General features: G+C 36.9%; 1 long non-coding RNA gene across 2 annotated transcripts; it reads right to left on the bottom strand.

Annotated features, from left to right (window-relative positions):
- Nucleotides 1-806: 806 nt before the first annotated feature.
- On the bottom strand, nt 807-23,541 carry LOC115946653 (uncharacterized). 2 transcript variants are annotated; one of them, XR_004080706.2, is made up of 5 exons: nt 23,492-23,541; nt 21,867-22,882; nt 16,930-17,056; nt 6,498-6,621; nt 807-1,948 (listed from the first exon to the last, which is right to left on the bottom strand). It is a non-coding gene; the product is annotated as an uncharacterized lncRNA (long non-coding RNA). The 2 variants fall into 2 exon arrangements; XR_004080705.2 differs by lacking the exon at nt 23,492-23,541 and adding an exon at nt 23,320-23,462.
- Nucleotides 23,542-23,555: the final 14 nt, after the last annotated feature.

Here is a 23,555-nt window from a genome sequence, read left to right on the forward strand (position 1 = left end):
CTAAGGTTGAGCTTATATGAAAGACGTAAAAACAGGACAGAACGTTGCCAGAAGTAATCTTTAGTAATTTAGTAAGGGGTACAGACCATTCTTCACGACATTACTGAATAAATTCCCTAGAAAAGTAGGTACTATATTGCTTACACCACAGTTGTCAAGGTGACATCAAAATGAAAGCTCAGTTCACTCACCAACTATTACAAGTCCCCTTGTGCTTTTTGCAGGACTGGGGCCATTGATCTGAACCAGTTTCAGCTGAATTTCAGTTTGGTTAATTAAATTCCACATATCTACATCCCCTTGTACTTTACATCTTATGATACTGCTAAATGCTATTTAACAACCGACACATTAACTCATCATCCTATGGGCCTATCAACAAGGATCAAAGTATTCCCCCAGTGCAAAGTTGATGAAAGCTGCTGGAATCCTTCAAAGTAAAGTACTGCTGTTGTTGTAAATAAGTACTTAACCATTCAAGCCATTTCAAGTTAAATAACCATTGCACTGTTGTACAAACAAGCTAAAATGCTGCAATGTAAATTGCATTAAGGAAGAAAATATTTGCCATTAGTAGCTATGTATATCCTCAGTTGTAAATGTCTAACTAATATACTTCCCGATGAAGAAGCACCAAGTGTTTCTGTTTAGGTATGCACTTCTAACCTCTCCCAGCTGTGTAACACGAAGATGAGGTCTGTGATGACCATCAGTTTCTAACAATGTAAGAATTTTCTTCTCTGAATACCTACAATTTGCCAGTAGCTACTCTCCACATAACTCTTTTAATAACTTTTTCCTGTAAATCAAGAAATCTACAACTTACCTGGAAGGGAAACTTTTATCCTGTTGAAGCAGCATATTCTTTACAATTGTGTTTAAGAGAACAGTGTACATGCACTTCAGTCACGATTTACTTCCATCTAGTAGGAAGTTCTGATATTAGTTTTTTTTTATTTTTAGCAACAGTTACATTTTCTGAGCAACATTTATAGCTGATAACAGACTCTACAAAACCACCATAGTCAAAGAATAAATGTGTAGTCATAGAGTAAAATCAGTCCTCTAACAGCCTAAAATTAGAAAGTATAACATTATTGTAATTTATCTTCTAAAGTGAGCAATATCTATTTGGCCAAATAGGGTACAGTTTATGTGATGTCATATTTCAATAGTTTATATTTTTACTTCAACAATGGGCCAGCTTATTATAATAGACACATTTTGTTACAAAATAAATAAATCTGAAGAAATTTCAGGATTATTGTTTTTACCACATTGAGTCCTACAGCATCAGTAATTTTTTAATAATTTACGTGTATATATGTTTATATTTTTTTAAATATATATATATAATTTATGTAGAGACCTGTATCAAAGATAAAAGATGTACAGAAACAACCAGTAGCATTCACTGTCAGCTTTGGTACGTTTCAACAGATTCTGCCTTCAGATGTCAAACTCTTCATTTGTAAGTAAGCAGAATGTGTCAGCAAGAGGTAACCAGAACAAAAAAATCAACACGTCCACCTTTGTGCAACACAAATCTTCACACTCCTCTCAGCACACTGGAGATTCCACCTGCCCCAAAATACACAGCAGGCTTTTGGGAAGACCATTCTAAGTGCTTTTAATTGCCACATAAGGACTGTTTCTTCTCTTCTTCCAGATAACCCCTGGCTTTCAGCCAGGAAGAGTGACAATGCCAACAGCTTCCTTATTCGCAGGGATGCTCTGGTGGAAGTTTAAGCATGAAGAACCTAATTTTCCACAGGAAGTGATTTGAGGGTAAAAGTGAGCTGGGAGCTGGTTAAGAAAGTTCTTGAACCTAGGTGATGTTTCTTAATGTGTTTTTGGAGAAACTGTTTCTCAGAAGAACAGCAGCAAAAACCACACCTCACCAGTGTGATGTCAGCATATGTGAAGGTCCAAGCTCTTCTTCTAAATGCTGTAATAAATTAAATATGTATCAGTCATTAGTACTATCAGTAGCAGTGAGCACTGCACAAGCATAAGCTGACAGTTTGTATTTGGAGTGTTCAGAAATCCAAAAGAGCCAAACAAGAAGTGAGGGTATGAGTCATCCCTAGCAAGATCTTGTGGCTGTCTAGTAGCAGAAGCTAGATCAGAACACAGCCCTCCTGAGCCATAGCTCAATGATTTCACTCACAGCTAGCTGTGTGCCCAAGTGAAGATTTCTAGACCTAAAATATGTCTCCTTGTCATCTCAAGCAACATAACACCTTTCACTGGCTTTTTTTCCTACCAGTGGAGTAAATTAGTGGAGCCTGCACCATGTTTCCAGCAGTGTTTCTACCTCACTTTCAGTTGTGCCAATGTGGATATATCTGCTCTTTAAAAATAAAACCTTCATGCATGCAATAGATACCTAACTCCTATAAGGACAAATGCCCCAATCTACCTTTTAACAGGACCTTATATGCATTTATATCCTTAATGTAAGGATGCTGGTAGTGCACCAGCATGTAGCCACACACACCAGATACACACACATTTGTGTCTGCACGTGTATCTGCCTAGAATTCCAGCTCAACATCATGAAAGCTGCAAACCAGTCTGAATATACCAAAAAGTTCTACCTTTCATTTGTCATTTCAACCCACTTAGTTTGCATTATGACAGGGACATATTTCAAAATGAAGAATGTAAACAAAACAGCAATACTGTCCATGATTCATTCTATATTAAAATGTAAGGTCTGCTACATACTTACTATGGGTCTAAATTCTGCCCTGAGATAGTGGAATTACCACCTGATCCTAATCAAAACCTCAGTTCTTTCACATTCAGGGAATAGCAAATAGAGAACCTAAATCTTTAGATTTTGGCAGTTCCCTCATACAAGGCCAACCTAGAATACAGCTGTATACAGGCTGTACGAGAACGGAGACTTGTGGGTTAGTCTCAGCACTTGTTACCTAACATCAATCATATTTCAAAAATTACCAATTTGTAATGGTAGCTTCCTTGAATGTAAGGCTTTCCTTAAACAGATACTGATGATCTGTTTATTCTGGCAACAACTGTTTGCAGCCCTATGAGCTAGGAAATTAAAACCACCACCTACAAGAGGATTCATCCTGCATAATGTTGCGAATGGGTATCTACTCTAGATTTCCTCTGTAGTTAACTGTAAGCAGGCAGTAAGTAACCCTAACGGGGGTGAATTAACCCACACATTTGACTAATGTCTCATGAAATTAAAATGTCTCGTGGGAATGCTCGTCATTCTCCACTGAGTATAGAAGGGGCTCCACAAAGAGGTCAGTTTAAACAACTAAGTTTGCTAAAATTAATTTTTAGACTTCACAATGCATATACCATACCAGCTTAAAAATCTCAAGGTTGGTGCTGCAAATATTTATGTGTTTTCTATATTCAGGGTTGTGGTACTCAGATGATGGTGGTATCTGTATGAATACAACAAGAAAAAGACTCTAGAGTTTCTTAAAGTAGACTACATCAAAAAAGGTATTACCCTAACCCTCCCTTCCCCTTACACCTAAACCAGTTACATTTTTTGCTATCTGTCATGTAAGAAACTATTTTACTACACAGACATAGGAAAACCTGTGTTTTCAAGGTAAGATTTACACAAACAATGAAATATTTTCCCATATATTCTTATTAAAGCAGCACAGAATTCTCCCTATCATAATCAGGAACACACAACTTTCAGGAAATCCTCTTGCCGTTTCTGACAGCAAAACTACCAAAAATGTGAGCCTGTCAGATTCTGTACTATCAAAAGGAGTCATTTGACTCTTCCATGTCACTAAGTAAGACACATATCCCAAATTTAGGTCTCTTTTTCTACATAGCTCTAAGCTCTTGATAAGAGAAAGCCTTAAGGTAAAGAGACTGCTATGAACAGCCTAGCTACATAGACATTTTAAGTCCTGAGTTCATTATACATATACACACAAACATATACACATATTGATACAGAGAGATGCACTTTAAAATTAAAATTTCACTGTAATCCTGAATTTTGATGAGCAGTTTCCACTGCAGATTTCACTGTATTTTTTCACTCAATATATCTGATGAACATACAGCACAAGATGAGAACCTGAAAAAAAAACTTTTTTCTAATTGAATAGCAGCAAATAATATGTATTTATTCACAAATTATATTAGAATACTGGGAAAGTTTAAAGATTACACTTTTCTGTATATTTCACCACTGCAGTTATGCCATCCTTAGTCTTGTTTACATGCAGATCTGCATGTGATTTCTACCCTTTACACCTCACTTTTGAATACAGCCCACTGAATCAGTCAATGGGTTCTGTGTGAGCGTAAAGTATATGCTTAGGGACTGGAAAAAGGTTGTGTCTTTTTCTTTCCTCTTATTCTTCAGTATTCTTACATTCTGTTGTATTTTTGATACAATTCTGAAACAGAGTGCACTATATTCTAGCGTGCTTAAAATATCTGGTACAGACCTGAAGTAGATTACTTAAGAAAAAAACTCCAAACTTAACTGTATTTACCCAGTTCAGGCAAACTGTTTCACAAGTGGTAATTTCAAACAACCAAACTATTTATGTATGGACCATCATGCAGACAGCAACTAAACGTTTTGTAAGTAGAGTTTTTGCACACAAGAAACCAGTACTTTCAGACATTGGTTAAAGCATTCACTTCATGATCTCAAAGGACTCTTATTTTTAATTTATTAAAGAACAGTTATATGAACTTCAAAAGGAATTAGTTCCACAGCAAAAGTTAAGTGTGCAAGTGTTTACATTATGATAGCTAAGGTGCATCTAAGGGAGCAAAGCAGGCTAGTGGAAGTAGGCACATTGGTAATTTGCAAGCAAGAAAATCTTTGATCCTTGCAAGAAGGGCTGGCTTATTACAAGTACATGAAAAATGTTTGTAAAGTAATACTGCAAAAAGAGATAAAATACTATGACAGGTATTAGAATGGTTTATTAAAAAACAGGTTTTCACCAGTACAGAACTTACTTAATTACAGCCCCTATCAGGCTTAGCTGTATCCTATAACTAAAGCTTTCTGATAGGAGAGGAAACTGTATTTCTTATGCTTACTACAGTAATGCACAGAGTAATAAGGCAATCACTGTTCCACTCTCTACTCTGTGGAGTTCACCACTATCATACCCCTCAAGTTTTTCAACCACTGTTTTCTCCTGCTCATGAATTAGGACATTTTTGATACTTCTTAGAAGTAAGTATCTGCAAACAAATATTTGTCTTTCTAACAAGCAGCCATTCAATTTTACAAACTTCCCTCATTTGTTACAGCATTTGGGTAATGTTTACAATTCTGCATTTTTACACATCTGCAACCAAAATTAGGAAAAATTATTTTTCCCTGTTATTCCAAACCTGCACACTGAAAAACTCTCCATGAAAAGAAACTTAAAGAAGTGACTTGTGAACATTAGCTTATCTTAGTTTAAACCTTTTGAGTTTAAAAAACCCCAAAGCAAACAGTTTAAAGACATACGAATTTAACATTTAAACAGCCTCTAAGGCTGCTAAGTACACTTTCAACATGTACTTAGGCTTTACTAAGAGTAGCTAATGCTCCCACTCATCACATGACACATGCAGCCAACACTGCAAAATGAAAAGTATTAGCAGTGTCAGAAATGCAATCATTTCCTCAGTTGGCAGGAGCAGGAGGGTGGAATCAAAATACTACAACAGAATCACTGTAAAAAAGCAGCATGGTGCACCTTATACAGCAAATTAGGACATACAGTTAGTGAATGAACACATTTTTGCTTTTATGTAAGTCACTACTATTTGTCCCAGTACCCCTGCACATACAGACACAGATACTATCGCTGCCTTCTACTGTGTATTTTTGTATTTATAGAATCATAGAATTATAGAAGAGTTAGGGTTGGAAAGGACCTTAAGATCATCTAGTTCCAACCCCCTGCCATGGGCAGGAACACCTCACACTAAACCATCTCACCCAAGGCTTCATCCAACCTGGCCTTGAACGTCACCAGGAATGAAGCATTCACAACTTCCCTGGGCAACCCATTCCAGTGCCTCACCACCCTCACAGTAAAGAACTTCTTCCTTATATCCAGTCTAAACCTCTGCTGTTTAAGTTTTAACCCATTACCCCTTGTCCTATCATTGCAGTCCCTAATGAAGAGTCCTTCCCCAGCATCCTTATAGGCCCCTTCAGATACTGGAAGGCTGCTATGAGGTCTCCATGCAGCCTTCTCCAGGCTGAACAGCCCCAACTGTGTTCCACATTAGTGTTCCATACATCTTCTAGGACAGTCTTTGCAGTAGTTATATACAGACAGACTTGTAAAGAGGGGACAGAAAGCGATCCCTTTAAATAAAAAAGCCTACTTAGAGACAAGCTCCCAATAGGAATATATTTAAATGTGTGAGTTTAGGGTGGGGGTTTTACTGTCGCTTCTTAAAAGCCATCAGATTTACAGAATTTTCCTGACAGAGGGATTATTGACACTTACCGACTATATGAACAGAGCCAGCATTTGCAAGGCCTCTCATTAGTGCATGTTCAGAAACACTGCTGCAGGGAGCTTGTATCAATGAAGGTATAAGAGCAAATCTCACACTTGAAAGACTTCTCACCTACCAAGAAATAGAAAGCAAATATTAAGGATATACTATCTTCCATGGGAATATAAAGTATGTGTGGGAAATTAAAAATTATTAATGGATTAGAATTTACAGCACATCCCCCAAGCCACGACTCATCTTTCCCATGATCTTGTTGCTAATGAAGCATGATCTCATATAATGGTCTAGGCAGTTAAATGCCAGTCTGTTTTACCAGTAGGAGACCTACTACATGTAAATTTGGCTTCCATCAGAAGTCTAATCAAGAAAAATCAGCCACAACCATTTCCAAATTTAGTTTTGATTTTTTTTTTTCTGAAGTTCAGAGGGACAACTTTCAGCATGCCCTATGTCACCAGTTAAACAAAAAAATCCCCCAGAATGGGGAAATGTAATAGAACAGGAAATTTCCAAGCAGCAACAGAATAATGCTAAAGGAAAGTGATTTTAACTTAATGAAGAAAACACCCACAGAATTTTCTGTGAAGACAACAAGGATAACAATAACAAAGGAAAACAATGACTTCCAATAACAAAAAGACCAAGAGGTACATTCCTAAAGGACTAGTCTCCCTTTTCATCTACATGCCCACTGATGATGTCTAATTTACAATATTTATCTTCATGTTTTTCTGATGCATGGAAATTCTGAAGTATTAGCCTTAGAGTGAAGAACCCGAAAGTAACCTAACTAGAAAGAAACCACAAGCTAAAAAAAAAAGGAAACAGAATCACATAATGGTTAAGGCTGAATAGGATCTTGGGAGGTCATATAGTCCAACCCCCAAATAGGCACACCTATTTTCATTTTTGCAGCCAAAAATAAAACACAAAACCAACAAGTAAATATATTTTAGATAACATATTTTAAGAAACTAAATCTTAACACCAACCCTGGAATAGAAATAATTCTCCTCAAGGCAGCATTTCATGCCAACACTATTACATCTGCAGCTATAGTTTTATTAGTGTTATCTTTTAAGAATTATGCAGGGGGTATCACATTGAGTGACCACTGCATAGTCAGCACGATGTAGAAATCAAAGCACTTTTTCTGTTTACTCCCAGTTGTCAGTGGGGAAACAAACAGGAAGAGGCTGATAAGATTTTAAGGAGCAGTTATCAATGGTTTGATAGCTAGATAATAAATCACCTTTTCATCGGTAATAAGCAGCTTTCTAAAACTCATTACATGTGTTTGCTGTAGGTTATGTAGCAGATCAGCGGCAGAGCAAGGAATAGGAGACAGTTCTGGATTTGCAATCCTTCTTCCGGACAGTGACATATTGCCTTCATTTTTTTGGAAAGGTTTAATTTATTTTGCACAGTTTTAGTCACTTGTTTACTTATGTATCTGAACATCACTAACAGTGCCCATACACATTACCTTGCCAGCCCCCTAGGAGAAGTTGGTTCTCTCTTCTTTGGCTCTCACTCTCCTTTTCCTGTACCTTTTGAAGCCCTGTCAGTCACCTTCTCCATAAGCTAAGAATATTTAATAAAGCAAATGTCTGTCTTTGAAGACATGGCATACTTGCTGCCACACGGATTGAGAGCCATCTGTCTCAGTAGCGTAAGACGTCTATCAGCCCCCTTCACACCTATGTTTCCTGCCAGACATCTGCCTACCCTCCTCTGCTGTTGTGTGTGATGCCATGGCTCCAGTGCTGCGGGATGGAGCACCACCCATATCACTCAAGTGTCAGAGCACTACCCTCCTGCCAAACCACTGCAAGCATATTTAATTTCTTCAGCTCACTGAAAAGCTAATTTTGTCAGCGTGGACAAAGGTGGATATTCCCTATTCACTGCTGCCAGATCCTACAGGAGGATCTCCACAATTTATTTATTTAAGTATTATCATAAGCATCTAATTGACTCTCTACTGCCCCATCCACCCACTCACTGCACATACCAAGTAGCAGATTTCTGAAGGCCGTTAAGGCAACATAGCACATTCCCATCCTATTCATTCAGTTAAACTTATTTTCTATTCCTGTAAAATGCTCAGAGAAAGGAGAAAGTTTTACTTTTTAAACACCAACAAAATGGAGCAGATCCAACAGTTTCAAGCAGACACTGCTACAAAGTACATTCCTCTGTATAATTAAGGATTTCTAATGCAAGTTGCTTTTTTGGCAGAATGATGGACTTAATAGAACTATGGCAATGCAAAGTCTATATAAACAGATCACTTGACTGAGACAGAAAGAACCCCAGAGCATCAGTCACAGACAGGCTAGCCCTTTGACAGAGGTTCAACATTCAATTTTAAAACAGAAACATGAAGCAGGAAGCTTTCCAGAAAATGAAATGGAATGCAGCCAAGCTGGACAAACAGCAATCTATTATATTAAAAACCATGAAACATGCCAATGTGTGCAAGCTGATTTAAAAAGTTTTGAGAAGATATTCCCATTCTTTCCTGGCCACAGAGTAGCAGTACAGAAACAAAGCTTACAAACTGGTTGAAGTCTACATCCCTCTGAACTAGCAAAGTCATCTTTTTTTGTTAACGAGCCATGGGCATAAGCTGTCCTTGTCTTTGCAGTATCTATACCTTTACATTGGTGTCTTCTGAATATAAATCTCGAACCAGGGTCAAACATATCCTTAAAGATCAATATCTCTGAATACCATAAAAAAAACCCACTTCAGTTAAAAAACTGCCTGTTTTCTTAAATCAGATGACATGTTTGATGCTTGCATATTCAGTATGGAGGGAGAACTACCAATAGGTAAAAAATACCCCGTCTCTGTAGAAATCCTTTTCACATCACAAAAGAATCTACTCCTGCACAGTATTCAATATTCCAACTCCATAGTACATTTTTCCCTCCTGGGTGGTAACATAAGGAAGACATACATGTAATCAACCTGCATCTGCTATATCAGGAAGTTCTCTAGCCTTGTTTCGTACTCACAGTGCTGGCAGTGAAAGGCTTTGAGGCCAGGATGCATTCCCATGTTTCAACAGGCCTAACTGTAAGAACACTTCCTGTCAGAAAGGAAATGAACCTTGTCACATCTGGAAAATCACCATCTATTCTTCCTGTGTAAAGTGGTCTGAAGGGATGACATTTCTCGGTCAATATGTTATTTGAAGCTTTTAATGCCTTTTATTATAAGTATTTAAGGCAGTTAGTTAGGAAAGGTTGGTATCACTAAGGGAGAAATGACAGCACAAAGATTCCTATCAGACCTGTCTTGATCAAATACTTCAGTTACTATTTTATTATCTTTTAATTATTTATTTACATTCCCAGAATTACATACTTTGCTGTGTTAACGCAATTTCCTAGCAACCAATACTACACAATGCAAGATGATCATACTCAACTGTTGTATCTTGATGCTTGAATGGTCCACCTATGTTTTCTAGATTTTTTTTTGTCTGAATTAAAAAAGACAGATTCTATCTTCTCCACCGTGTGACCTGCTACTCTTTCAGGCTTGCAAGTGGAATTTATTTATAATTAAAAATAATATGTATGAAAATTATGTGTACTTATATACAAAGAGGATTCCTAGGGAACACAACTGTAAAGCACTTGATAAGTACTACACAGATCACAGATCTGCTGTTCCAAGTTCCTTGATTTTCCAAATTCTTCCCCACACCATGCTTAGAGTTAAATGGTTTTGAGGTATTCTATGTCTTAAGCACTTAAAAGTTCCTCACAAATCAGAAACAACATAGCAAGCACTGGTTGTTCACAAATGCAAACACAAGTCTAATACTGTAAAGTCACATCTTCAACACACAGTAACTTCAAAGGTAGAAATGTAAGCATCATAGAACATTAAAATCTTTGTCCTGTGGAAGTCAACTATAGCAGATTTAAAAGGTGCTTATATCTCTACCCAGATTATTGATCAGCACTCAGCAAAAGCAAACAATGTCATTTTGAGTCATACCTGTAAATAATTAATTACTAAGTAAATACTATTTCCAAATACATGCACTACATTCACATGTTAAATGTAACAAACAGGATTAATCATTCTTTAAACATTCTGTAATGAAAACACAGCTATTTTCATCATATGCTATGAAGGTAATTAATGTTCTGATATTTTGAAAACAAAGTATTTCAGAAAGCAATGAAATTAGTTTAGATTATACTCAAGACTTCTACTGGTAAAAGTATTTTTGCTAATTCTAAATTAAGAGTGAATTATACAGCTGTTAATTTATGCAACAGTATTCAAAACACGAAAGATGAAAAAGGGATGTAATCTTCAGATATTTGCAGCAGAGCTTACATTGCTCAAAGAATAAAAACCCTTAATTTACATGAGGGAACTTAAGTACACAGTGCAGTTGTTGACACAGAAGGTGTGAAAGCTGAAACAGTGATCTCTGTATAACCAAGGGCCTATATGGAAAAATCTAGGATTTTAACAGCAAGCTTCAAGATTAAAGCCAATGCTGAAAGGCAAGTTGTGCCTCTCTGTATAACTCTTTGTAGTACTTTTTTCCCCTCTTTGCTAAACATTTTGCTCTTTCAAGACGAAAAACACATTAAAAAAAATAAAATAAAATTGTCGGATATTTCGATTCTAAACTCCTACATGACAGATGGAACTTTTTCAGAGCTAGGAGAGACCAAAAATGCAAAGGCTAATTCCTGTAATATCTTTGTGAATCCAATACAAGTCCAGCAGTTCAAAGGTATAACATACCAATTCACAGTCTAGGAAAATTGTCTTTGTTACCATTTCTGCTCATTGAAATCAGAATAAAACTGTACATTTTTATACATTTACAGGAGACGTCTTTCACTATTTCCTTTGTTAGAGGTTTAAATTCTTGTAGAAAAGTAGAGCTATTTGGATTTTTTAGCTACCTGAATTACTACTTTACAGAAAAGTGTGAGCACAGCTGCCTGTTTCCAGCACATTTAACTTTGCTTTAGATGCAAATTTCAGAATTCTGAAATGGTTGCCAGCAGTGCCTATCTTATGCAGTGCCTGGGGTGCAAACTCCCCACAAATACTGACACATTCTTTTTTCTTTAAGAAGGAAAGAAAAATATATTCTGTAACTAGGAGGCTTGCTTCAATCTTCTAAGGTTAAGAAGCTGAACTCCAAAGGAATCTGGAATTTGTAATATTGATAGTTTCACCTTCCCTTCTTCAGACATAAATAAGGTACATCTGAGACAGTGGGAAATTATGACCAGTTAAGCTTGAAGTGTCTTGCATGCTCTTGATCAACTTTTAGGCTCCATAAAGGTCCCACATGCATTGTAACACTTATGATTTTAATGAAGCAATTGGATAAGACTATTAATACATCACTTTAGTCTGGAATCAGCTTCATTCTTCCCAGCTCACTCTGGAACATTGATTACAAACAGCTGATATTCACAGATACCTCTATGATTTTCCCTTCTTTATATGAACTTTATATTTATATGAACCTTATATTGGTTAAAACTCGGTGAATTACAAGGTTAGACTGCCCCCTCTCTGTTACTTCTTGCTAACTACTTGCTCTGTAACTGACAAAATTACGGACACACACTTTCAAGAAATTCAGAATTAGGTGTTAATCAGCATTTTCCCACACAGTCATGAAAAAAACATCCCATACTCTCAATCAGTAATATGGTATGCCTCCATAAAGTTTTAGTTTATAAATCTGCACTTTGTTGCTGAAATAAGAATAAAAATTGGTTATATTGTTTAGTATTACTACCACTCTCTGGGAACTGAGGCCTTTAATGTGCATGCACTGTCAGCAGAGTGCACAAGCCATCCTTGTATATTAATGCATTAATTATATGTGAATTAAAACCATCACTATAATTACTGTATTCTCAGTTTTATTTTGTGATGGGACAAAAATGGTTATGACAACATTATTTTGAATTGTAATATTAATTTAAATTGAAATATAGAAAATAAACATTTGAAAGATGTTAAGAAAGACTTGGGTGACATTAACTAATAATTGTCATGGGATCCAATTGTTTGGCTATTATATCCTTTAAAATATATACACACCTAATGCCATAGTCATAGAAATCTTAAGCCTTCATTTAGAACTACCTTTTTTATAAACTTGAATTTGATTTTACTAAATAAATTCTACTGCCTAATTCTGAAAATGATGAAAACTTCCAATCCATACATTCCAGCTACCCTTGTGGCAAACAAATTAGGTGGAAATCATCATTTAAAACTTCTAACATCAGTACGCTGCGGGTTATAATCAAAGAGGAACACTGAAAAAGCGTTTGAAAAGTAAAAGCCGGTGCGACGTTGTTCATTTGCTGCCCCCTCCTGGGGAACGCCAAAGCAAATAGTAAAAGCACCACAAGACAGCCAAGAAATTATGTTCCCCGAGTACCATTACCTACACTTCTCTGATAACTCAACCTTGTGACAGCAGACCTTTTTCCGTTTAAAGGCATTTTTTTAAATTTTAAAATATCAATAGATTTTAAAATATATTTCCCAAATGAGTCTGTTAATCTAGGAGACATTTCTGGGAGGAAAGAAACTCAGGCTTCTTACTTTGGCATTCTGGAGTCCTGCAATAGCAACACAGCCTCTGCACTCAGAGACAACACAGCAACATTCTTTTTATGCTGTTCTGCCATCAGCTGTTAACCTAAGCTGTAGGACACAACACTGAACTGGCTACAATTTGCAGCAGATTCTGTTTTGCCCCAGGGTAAGGGCCTTTAGTGGGAAGAAATAAAAGCCACAGGATGGTATTATGGCTAACTGCTACTTTCATTAGTTTGCCCTTTGAAGAGGCTATAAAAAGAAACAATGTTAACATGAGGTTTGCTTTGCTGTACAGATAGCACAGCAAAACTCAAGTCAAAACTAGTATGAAAAGTTGAAGAAAGTTTTTAATCTTTGCAGTAATTTACAAGCATCATTCCAGGGAGAGCTCCCAGAGAACTAGTCCATAAACTCTTCTGAAACACAGAGGTAACACGTTCATCAGATAATGACACATTTCGTATATAACCTCAGACTAAATTTGGATCACCACACTCCACTGGTTTGAAAATAACTGTAATGATGAAAAGATGTAAAATGCTTAATCTTGTTCTTCAGCTTTTTTAAAACTGAGACATGTTATTTCAAAATAACTCTCTGTGAACGTGGAAGCACCTTGTCTACCTGCTTTGTGAATCTGTAACGACTGAACTGTGCTTTGACTATGACAAGGCTTGTTAACTGACTACTTAATTTAATACAAAACAAAAACCAGCTGCCTACATGCACCATCAGCATGTAGGTCTACTCCCTACTTACTTGCCAAGCTGCTAGTTCACTTATTAGTGATCAGGCCTTTGACTATCCTTTTTTTTAGTTTATTGCAGCAATTTCAGCAAGCTACTAAGACATGTATTTACTTCTTTCCACATGAGCAATTACAACTACAAACCAGGAAATCTAGATTCAATATAGACAATTACTTCAGTCTTAGAAAACAGCAGGGTAAAGAAGATATTTGGGGGAAAACACTCTGACAATTTGAATTAAATAATTATAATACAAAACTGTAGAAGTCAGAAAGTGATTTCTCTACTTAAACTAAAGGTGTCTATTGTGAAAATGTTTTCTTGTAATGTAGCACACATATGCATGGCCATAAATAACAACTAAGAAAGAAAATGCTCAAAACTAAACTCAGATACTTGGAAGAAACCTAGAAAAACAGAATGCACACCAGCTTCTCTACCTAAATACTAGAAAAGCTATCATTAGAATATTGTATGATGTCAACTTGTGGATGGGTGGCTACCAGAGATTTTTATCTTCTCTCTCAAAGGAAAATAAACCCACTTTTATGAATAACAGGAAAGCATCAAATGCCATCTCAAGTTTTCTTTGGAAGAGAGGATGCACTTGAGGTCAGACAAAGTCTTAATGTTAACTTTTACATCTACAGATAAGTAGAATTTTGCATTAACTGATAAGACTGGTGCTTCAATAAATACACCTCTTATAAATGCAGCCACGAGTGCAAAGAGAGCTGTACCTTGTCACAGCTTTTTTATCTAGTTTACATACAGGATTTCAAGAAGCCTCACAGCGCACCTCTTGGCTCTTCAAAGAACACATCTCAGTGGCTCTCCTTTATCATTGCTTGTAACAAAACTTAAAGAGAAAGCCTTTAGAAGCACCTTTATCACTGGAGCTTTCACAAACCAAGAAGACACCTCTTTGAATAGGGAAGCTCATTTTTGTTCAGGCTATCTGTGGGCAGCTTTCTAGTAAAAAAATAAGTAAACACACATGTGCTACATTATCAGTTGTTCTGCAATGAACAGCTACAGAAGTATTTGAAGCATAACAAGCAAAATGACAAGTTTTGCCATGTACATGTCATACCCTGCTTTAGGCAATGCATGTACATTAACCAAAATCCTTCTAGTTACTTTTGTGTTGAAGCACACAGAATTATCTTCAGCCTTCTTTCCTCTCATCTTTCTGTTGAGGTTTTTTTCTGATGGATTTGTTTCTGATGTCCACTCATCTGACATCTGGTTTTGAATAGTTGTCCCAAAAGGTAGACAGAAAGGCTGCAGAAGTTTAGCAATTTTCCATACGCTCTTTCAAGTCTTCTCTTGATGGCCATTAAGAAAGAAGGACACTAATTAAAAAAGAAATCCAAAATACTGTATTGACCAGTATTTTACATTACTGTCAGTGACTGAAAGATTTCAGAATTTGAGATAAGATACTTTCAGGTGAAAGACAAAGTTGTAGAGGGACTTCTGAAATAGCATAACCTATATAATTCAGTCCACTGATAGAGGAAGAAAAGCCTTGTTGATCATCCTGTGTTATGTTTGTGAAACGCACACTAAGGGCAAAACAACAGCTTCTCAAAAGAGCTAGACAAGCCATTTATTTGGGTTGGAGTTTGTTTTGGTTGGTTTTGGTTGTGTGGTTTGGTTTTGGTTTTTATAACTACAGGGGAGATTTAGATCCAAGTTGTTACAGGTGATGTTGAAGAAATAACTGCTCTATTTTACTTTTGGACACGTAAATACAATGAACAGGTATATGACACACTGCAATGTTTAGCTGCCATCCACACACACCCTAGAACAGGTTATCATTCTTGGATGCACTTTTTCATTATAAAATTGCCCCAGTGCTGTCCAGCACAAAGAAAAACAAAATTAGATAAGCACAGATTATAATGATAAAAATTACAGCATTTGGAAAATCGCTCCCTTGCTTGACACAATTGCTGCCACAATGAATATCTCTGTTTCTTAAAAGCAACAAAGCAGGAAGGAGAATCTTCAGGTATCTCATTTGCCCTGAACCCACTGGCTTCACCAGATTACAATGATTTTAATAATACAAAAGCTTTATCTAACAATCCACATTTTAAATAGTTGTCTTTTCTAAGTTTCCTGAGCTTCCTATGACCATCATACATGTAGATGAAGAACAAGCAACATATTTGCATAATATAGCTATTACATTGCAAGGAATTAATTTTTAATATTTGGATATTCCTCACCTAATAAATTTCCTTTCTCGTTCTGTTGTAAAAATAGCATAAGATTCCAATTACATTGTTGAGACTAATATCAAGAAATGACAACCATTTCCAATGTAAAACATAATCTTAAAAAACCCCACAGCGCTGCATACACATTTAAATATATAGCATATTTGGTAGGATTAGGAAAAATTAAATAAGCCCATTAGATGACTGAGAAGATAGCTAGGCATTTGCATCCAATTAAGTAGAATACTTCCATCTATTGAAAGTATCATTTGCATGGAATCACTTAATTTGACTCAATCTTTTTGGTCCTGACAGAGTTTGGATATTACTGCTTTTTTATTAGGTAATTATTTCAGCAACAAAGCACCAAGAACCCTCTTTTCCACTCCCACACTCCCCAAAGATGATGTTAATTGTTATATAAATGAATCAATCTCAAAACAGTTGCACTGACTCTGAAGGTAACCTGTAGAATCCATCAACTTCAGCAATATGTATCAAATGCTCCCCACAAGAACTTGGTAATGTAAGACATTTCAGTACACTGCTGTTTACAGGAAGAAAAAATAAAGATTTTTTTCCTTACCCAGAGTCATCAAGCTTGATTTATTAAATTGCCAATTCTTTTTAACATGAAGGCACAGTCTCAAGATTACAAATGCTGCTGGCTTAGGGAGCCTCCAGTAACTGGGGGAAAAGGGAGGACAATTGCCAATTTTATGACTATTTACAGATTAAGAAAAGCCCCAAACCTAAGCATCTTGTAGCTTTTTGAGATGGTACATTCAAGATAGCACTGTGAATAAACATGTACTTACCTAACCCTCTATGCAGTGCACACCAGCTTCTCCAGCATGGTTCAGTGGTCAATAAGTTACCACCAACACAATGCATGTTAGGATGTCACAATGGAGCTGAAGCCAGTGGATCTAGATGTCACAGGACCTACGGAAGAAATACGTGAACTTACATATACTGATGTATTGTACGATCGCACAGCCTAGCTACTAAAAGCATACAGCACATACTGCTGTAAGATTCTGTCATTTTCAGCAATTTATTTTAGTATGCTAATGTAGATCCCCAATATATTTCTTAACACAAAATAAATCCTGTATTAAAAAACAAAACAAAATTCCAGCTCATTAAGGTTGCTAAGACAAGACATAAAAATTAGGAACTGCCAAAATTAAAGTTGCCTTGGTAACCTTTATTTCATTGTTTTTTGTGTATATACTCTATACTCTAAGTATTGCTTATGTGATGGAACTAAAGTAAATATATATTGATTGATAGGGTGCTACATACTTCCCTGTGATACTCAGCCTGCTTCAGTTAATGAGGTTAACTGGAGGCAGCAGATAGAAATCAGAGATGCAGAGACAAGTCCCTCCACATAGTTTTGCTCTAACCACAGGTCTAGGACTTTGTAGGTCAAGGTCAGAGGAATTGAGACTGCTAACAGCATTAACTGCAACATACATTTTTGACATTATTAAATGTCCGCAAATGAACCAAATGTCCAGAAAGAAACCAAACTCTTGGTCAAAAAAAGATCCAAGGTGTAGACTGAACCTGGCTTGCCATCATTCAGAGTCTCACACTTTCAGTGTTATTCCAGTAACACTGACATGAAGTTAAAGTCAAAAGTTTCAGACAAGAAGCATCTTTTAGTTTAACGTTTTATGCAGTACAGTATTTGTCCCTCCTCCTTCCACGTGAAGGGCCCAGTAGTTTAATAACAAAAAAACAATAAATCTGTGAGGTAATAGAGAGTTTTCCTTATAAGAAGCAAGAATTTCTGGTATTACAGATGAAAATAAAACTGTCACTGAGTAAGATGGCGCAAGACTGGTGAAGGAAAATAAACTTGCTGCTCCTAACTTAACAAAGAAGAATTTCTTCTTAAACTACCAGGCAACTTGTTATCCAGTCAAGCAATTATCAGTTGCCAAAGTAAGTCCATCAGAAACTCAAACACAAAAAGTATCTAAGCCCCAAGCATGCTGTCATGCATCTAGATTTCCTGCACTAAGTGTCCTTACGGTCTTCTCTACCTAGTTAATAGCTGCTGAGCTGCCAGCTCAATGCAGCTGCTACATCTCACTGCCACCATTAGCCTTTGAAAATAGGGATTCTTGTTTAGTGCCTTCGAGCAAACTGTAAGCCCCTAATCCTCTTCTTCCCCTTCAAAACACAGATTTACTCTAGCTTAATAAATTTTAAAGCCTTTTTCCACCTATTAAAATGAATTTACCAGTACATAGACTTGCATTACCCAAATACTTAGCACTGGGAAATTCACCTTCACTTGATAAAAGCAGACAGAAGCAAAATGTTTAATCAGAAGTCCTGTACATGCTTTTAGCATTTACAAAGCATTTGTTACACTTCATAAATTAAGCAGTTAAAAAAAAAAACAACAAACCCCCCCCCCCAAAAAAAAACTAAAACAAAATGCCAACACCTACTGAAGGAGGAAGGGGAATAAAAGAAAAACACAACAACCCAAAACAACACAACAGCCAAAAATATACCTCTATTTGGAAAAAACATCTCATTTCTCACATTCACTTCATGGATACAGTTTGAAACTGTAACCATGGCTGTACAGATGCCATTGATTCATTCCTTAGCTGTATAAAAAGCCACAGAATTTGATATAATGAGTTAAAATCAAATTAAATCCATTAAGACCAAGACATTTCTACACGTTAAACTTAAAACTTCAAACTTAACCCCTATGTGGTTTTAAAGTGTTTATGCTTATTTAAGTAATATGAGGATGCATCTGGCTGAAATACACAGTATTTCAGAAAAAAAAGGGCAACTATTAATTGAAGATGCAGTTTAACCAAAAGCAAGGTGAGCTCAGCTCTAAGGATGATCCAATGCACTCATCTCCCCCAGTGCCAGAACAGCACAACAACAAAAAGGATAACGAGCAGTTCTCAGAGATTTCAAACGAGCTCACAAAATACATACTTGCAGTAGAATTATTTTGATACGAATTATAGAGCCTACGAAAAATATTGAAAGGACAATTGGGAAACATCAAAATACCCAAGCTTTAAGGGACTTACTGGTGAGATGCGATACACTTTAGTTGTCCATTTTTTTCTAAGTACATCTGCTAAATTAGACAGTAAATCTGTCTAAATTTGGTCTGGAGAAAGTACTGGCTGTGGGTTGAGGTTTTGCATAAAGGATTTCTGTTTAACGGAAATCAAGACCACTACCCCTTTCCTGTAAAGGTTTTAATATAAAATTACTTTATAGCAACTTCTGGACTGTTCTTTAAGGTTTAAGATTCAAAGACCAAAAATAATGACAGGCAGCATGATCAGTCTTTCAGACCTTTTGCCTACTTATCCCTGATGCAGATGGTAAATAGTCACTATACAGTCTACACAAATATCAACAACTGCTTTAATTTATACAAGTAAACAACAGATAACATCGCATAACTGCATACAAGAATCTCAGCATGACAGATCAATATCTTTGTCCTACATAAGAAATTAAGAAGAAACTTCAATGTACTCCAAAGTATTTTAGCAATTTGCACATTTTTCCCCACTGAGGAGGTTAGGTTTTTATGTAGGTTCAAAGTTATAAAGCACACTTTAACAAAATAATGTTAGCAATTACAGCTAAAACTTGAAACTAAGTTAAACACAAGCTTGGTGCTAAGGAAGATGCAGTTAAAACTTTTTTCAAAAACTATTCCCATAGCAAGGGGGAAGGCTCCCATATCCATTGTATCAGCTTCAAAAGCATAATAAATTGGCAGACAACAGTTCTTTGTAATGCTATGGTAAAATACCCTTTAAAGAAATAAACCACCTGAAAAATACTAGCAAGCTGAAGACTACTCTATTTCTTTCATGTTTATTCTCCACCTCTGAAACACACAGAAATTAACACAATGTTAAACAGACATTTAGGAGGGCTTCCTTTGCTCACATTTATTGCAAAAATGCAAATATTAAAAACAAATATAAAACATTTACAATTCCATCATACTACCAATAGTTTAAAAAGCTATTAAGTATTTAACCTACTGTATTTTTCAATACAAAGCTAAAATTAAGCAACCTTTCTGAATGTGTTAACTTAACGGTGAATGGTAAATTATAATCTTCAAAAATTCACTGTACCCAGACATGAAAATTATCAAAAGAGGATCCCAGAAAACCTCATCCCAGACTGCTTTCTCACTACAGTTATAAGGGAAATACATTCTTGAGCTCCCCCACCTCCCCCCACCCAACAAAACAAAAAGGAAACAAATTATTCATTCCAGATATTAGTTGTAATTTGCCAATACAAAACAGTTTCCCTTTCACTTAAGAAAACATTGTTTGTATAAGCATTCATAAACCCTTTTCATTGTTGTGGTCATCTCTATTTTGAAACAGTGTGCATTTCGGCTGTCTTTTTATGCGCTCTGCTTTCCAACCTCTTAGCGAAAAAGTTAAGACTGGACTACAGCCTTGTTGCCAGCTTACAGTTATATGCAATGAAGGGGAGACACTATATGTCGTTGTTCTAAAAGTGACCTTTCTTTAGTTCCCTTCCCTGCAGAATTTCTGCAATAACCTATGAAAATTTTATTTTCTGACCTTTTGAACAGTAAAAGCTCAGAACCCCACCTATCCCAAAGACTTTAAAATTAGACCGCACAGTACAATCTAATCTAAACCCTTCAAAACCTACACTGCAACACAGATGCAATGCCCAGCCTGGCTACAACCACAGGAAGCCCTGTAATTCCACATTCCTAACACTCCTAACATTGCTTGTTTTCTTATCTGAGCTCTGCCACAAACTCCAGAGTGCTCCTGAGAGCCATCATCTTATTTCACATAAATTGCCTGGCTTTGCACTGGCTTTACTGAGCAATCAGAACCGAACCAATAGTTCAGCCCAGAAAACAAGATTGGTCTGTATAAGCAGTAGCAACCATGGAAACCTTCCCAAAATCAATCAGTCTAAAACACTGACTGGTTCAACAGAAGAATGCCCAGGCTACCTTTGTACACACCTTTCAAGATTTTACCCAGTCCTAAAGGTAAACACTAAATGCATGTCTTTACCAAAGACAGTTGCAATCAGTATGAGAAACATTTTAATGGTGTTTCCTCCTTGCTTAAATAAAGTGTAATTGGTACAAAGCCAATATCTGTAGTCAATGCAAAGGAGAACAGCACTGGAATTATGTCCTTTTGTGATTTGAGAGATACAGATTATGCTACTTTGCCAAGGTCCCCCATTTATAAATGGAGGCAATATTTAGCTATTAGCAGTGTCACAAAACTTAAGAGATAAAAAGCATTAACCGTGATAGAAGTACCTTCACAGTAATATTACAGAGCCATTAAAAAGCTAATAATATTGAAATTATTAGAATATGATGGTCAGCTACTCCTAGAAATAGTCAGAATCCTCAATATAAAATGAGACACGATTTTGCAGAATTAACATCACCAAAAAATGAACAACACTTATTAGAATTTTTGCCATTCTCATATTTTTCTTTGTTTAAACCAATATGAAGATACTTACTTGATAGCATTTACAGCTCATGCTGAAACTCTCTAGTAAATTTTGCACTGAGCAAGTAAAGTTAAGCACACAGACACATCTGTAGCTGAGACAACTGTATGAGAATAAAATTTGACTTACTGGTAAAATCACAGTACAGACATTTAAACACATCCTGATAAAGGCAAACTACATGAGGATTTCTCACCTGCTCAGTTTCAAAAGATGATGAACATATTGTGTGCTTAAACAGATGAGGCTTCCTCTTGTCTGTTTCTGTGCACTTCCCAGGCACTCTGTGACATAAGAACACTTTCACTGATGAGGCACTCAGGTTTCTTTTAGCCCTTCTGTGATTTTAAATGATTCTCCATTAAGCCTCACTCAGCCATGCAACAATAAATGCACTTAAAGCCACAACTGATATCATAAACATTTTCATGGATTTTCTGAGCATCCTCTGACTTCAGTGCTATGTTGCAAACAGTAGAAATGCTGCCTTCTCTCAGAACCCAACTTTCAAACGTCTTTCACAGAATGAGCTACCCCTTTACCATCACGTCCAGCTTTCTTCTGATTTTTGACATTTTTACACCTTGCTTCAGCTTTAGAGGTTTTTATCTCCCCAGATAAGGTCCAAGTTGTAACACTGGAAACACGAGGTGAAGATGCACAGACTGGGCATTTGAAATAGCAGTTGGCAGTGCAGAATAGGGCTCCTCAAGCTGCAGATAAAGTGCTGCTGTTCCAAACAAGGTGTTCACAAAAGTGAGAAGCATAAGAGTTACTACCCTGACCACTGGGGCTCATGTTGCAACAGTGAGGACTTATTTTGAAGCATCTGATACAGAGGTAGTAAGAGACATTTCTTGGAAAATTTTCTTCCATTTTCCTTATTTTCTTGGTTAGCTTCATCTTCCATGCTCATTCCATTTTCATTTCAGTGTTAGGACAGCTTAAAATTTGATGTTGTATCAGTTTCACATGTATAAGCCAGGTATGTCCTGACTGTACTTTTGATGCTGCTTGTGAACTGGCAGAGCTTATACCTGTATACTTCCACCAGAAACATCTTCACCAGGCTGGCAATCTGGTTTTCAAAACTCTCAAGCACAGTAGCATACAATTGGGATGGTGAGATTTCCTCAGAGGGATGCAGGTTCATTGACAGAATATATCAATATTTGTATTTAAATTATACTCCATAGTTAGTGTTATATAAACCTACAAATAACAATAAACAAAGCAGTTAAAATCCACTTCAAAATTATTGAGAACTCTAGGTCTCCATAAAATCTACATTCAGACTCCTGTCCGAGCAATGTGTGCAGATTTTAAGACTACCTGAAAGAAGTGAGGGCTTTTATCATTAGAAAAACGATGCCACAAATGATTACCCAAATCACCTGTCGAATTTAAAAATGAACTACAGGTTAACAGTACCACGGCATTTGCATGTTTAGTTTATAACACTTCTTCCTGTCAACAAGCGGGCTGTGTTAACCTCAAAGCAGAACACACTGGTGAGAGACCTGCGCCGCTGACACCCGGAGGCCTCCAACCCACTCACCCACCACGTCCCAGCGCACCAGGTACCGCCCAGCACCCTGCCGGCCTTTCCAGCGCAGCCCGGTACAGTCAAACAAATCAAGCGGAACAACCTCCTCACAAAGCGCGCCAGCTGCCTCTGGAGAGCCAGCCCTGAAGACCACTCCTGGGCTGCAGCCCCTTCCATCGCCAGACCCTCTCCGAGCTTTAACAGCACCCCTCTCCCGGTGCGGCTCCCTGAGGAGACACCATCACATAACACAGGCATCGAAACCAAACACCAACCAGAACCATCTTCTCTCTCCGCCTCCGCCGCAATCACCCCCACCTCCAGGCTGCTCCCGCCGCG

This window comes from Melopsittacus undulatus, chromosome 1, assembly GCF_012275295.1.
Source record: "Melopsittacus undulatus isolate bMelUnd1 chromosome 1, bMelUnd1.mat.Z, whole genome shotgun sequence".
Lineage (NCBI taxonomy): Eukaryota > Metazoa > Chordata > Aves > Psittaciformes > Psittaculidae > Melopsittacus > Melopsittacus undulatus.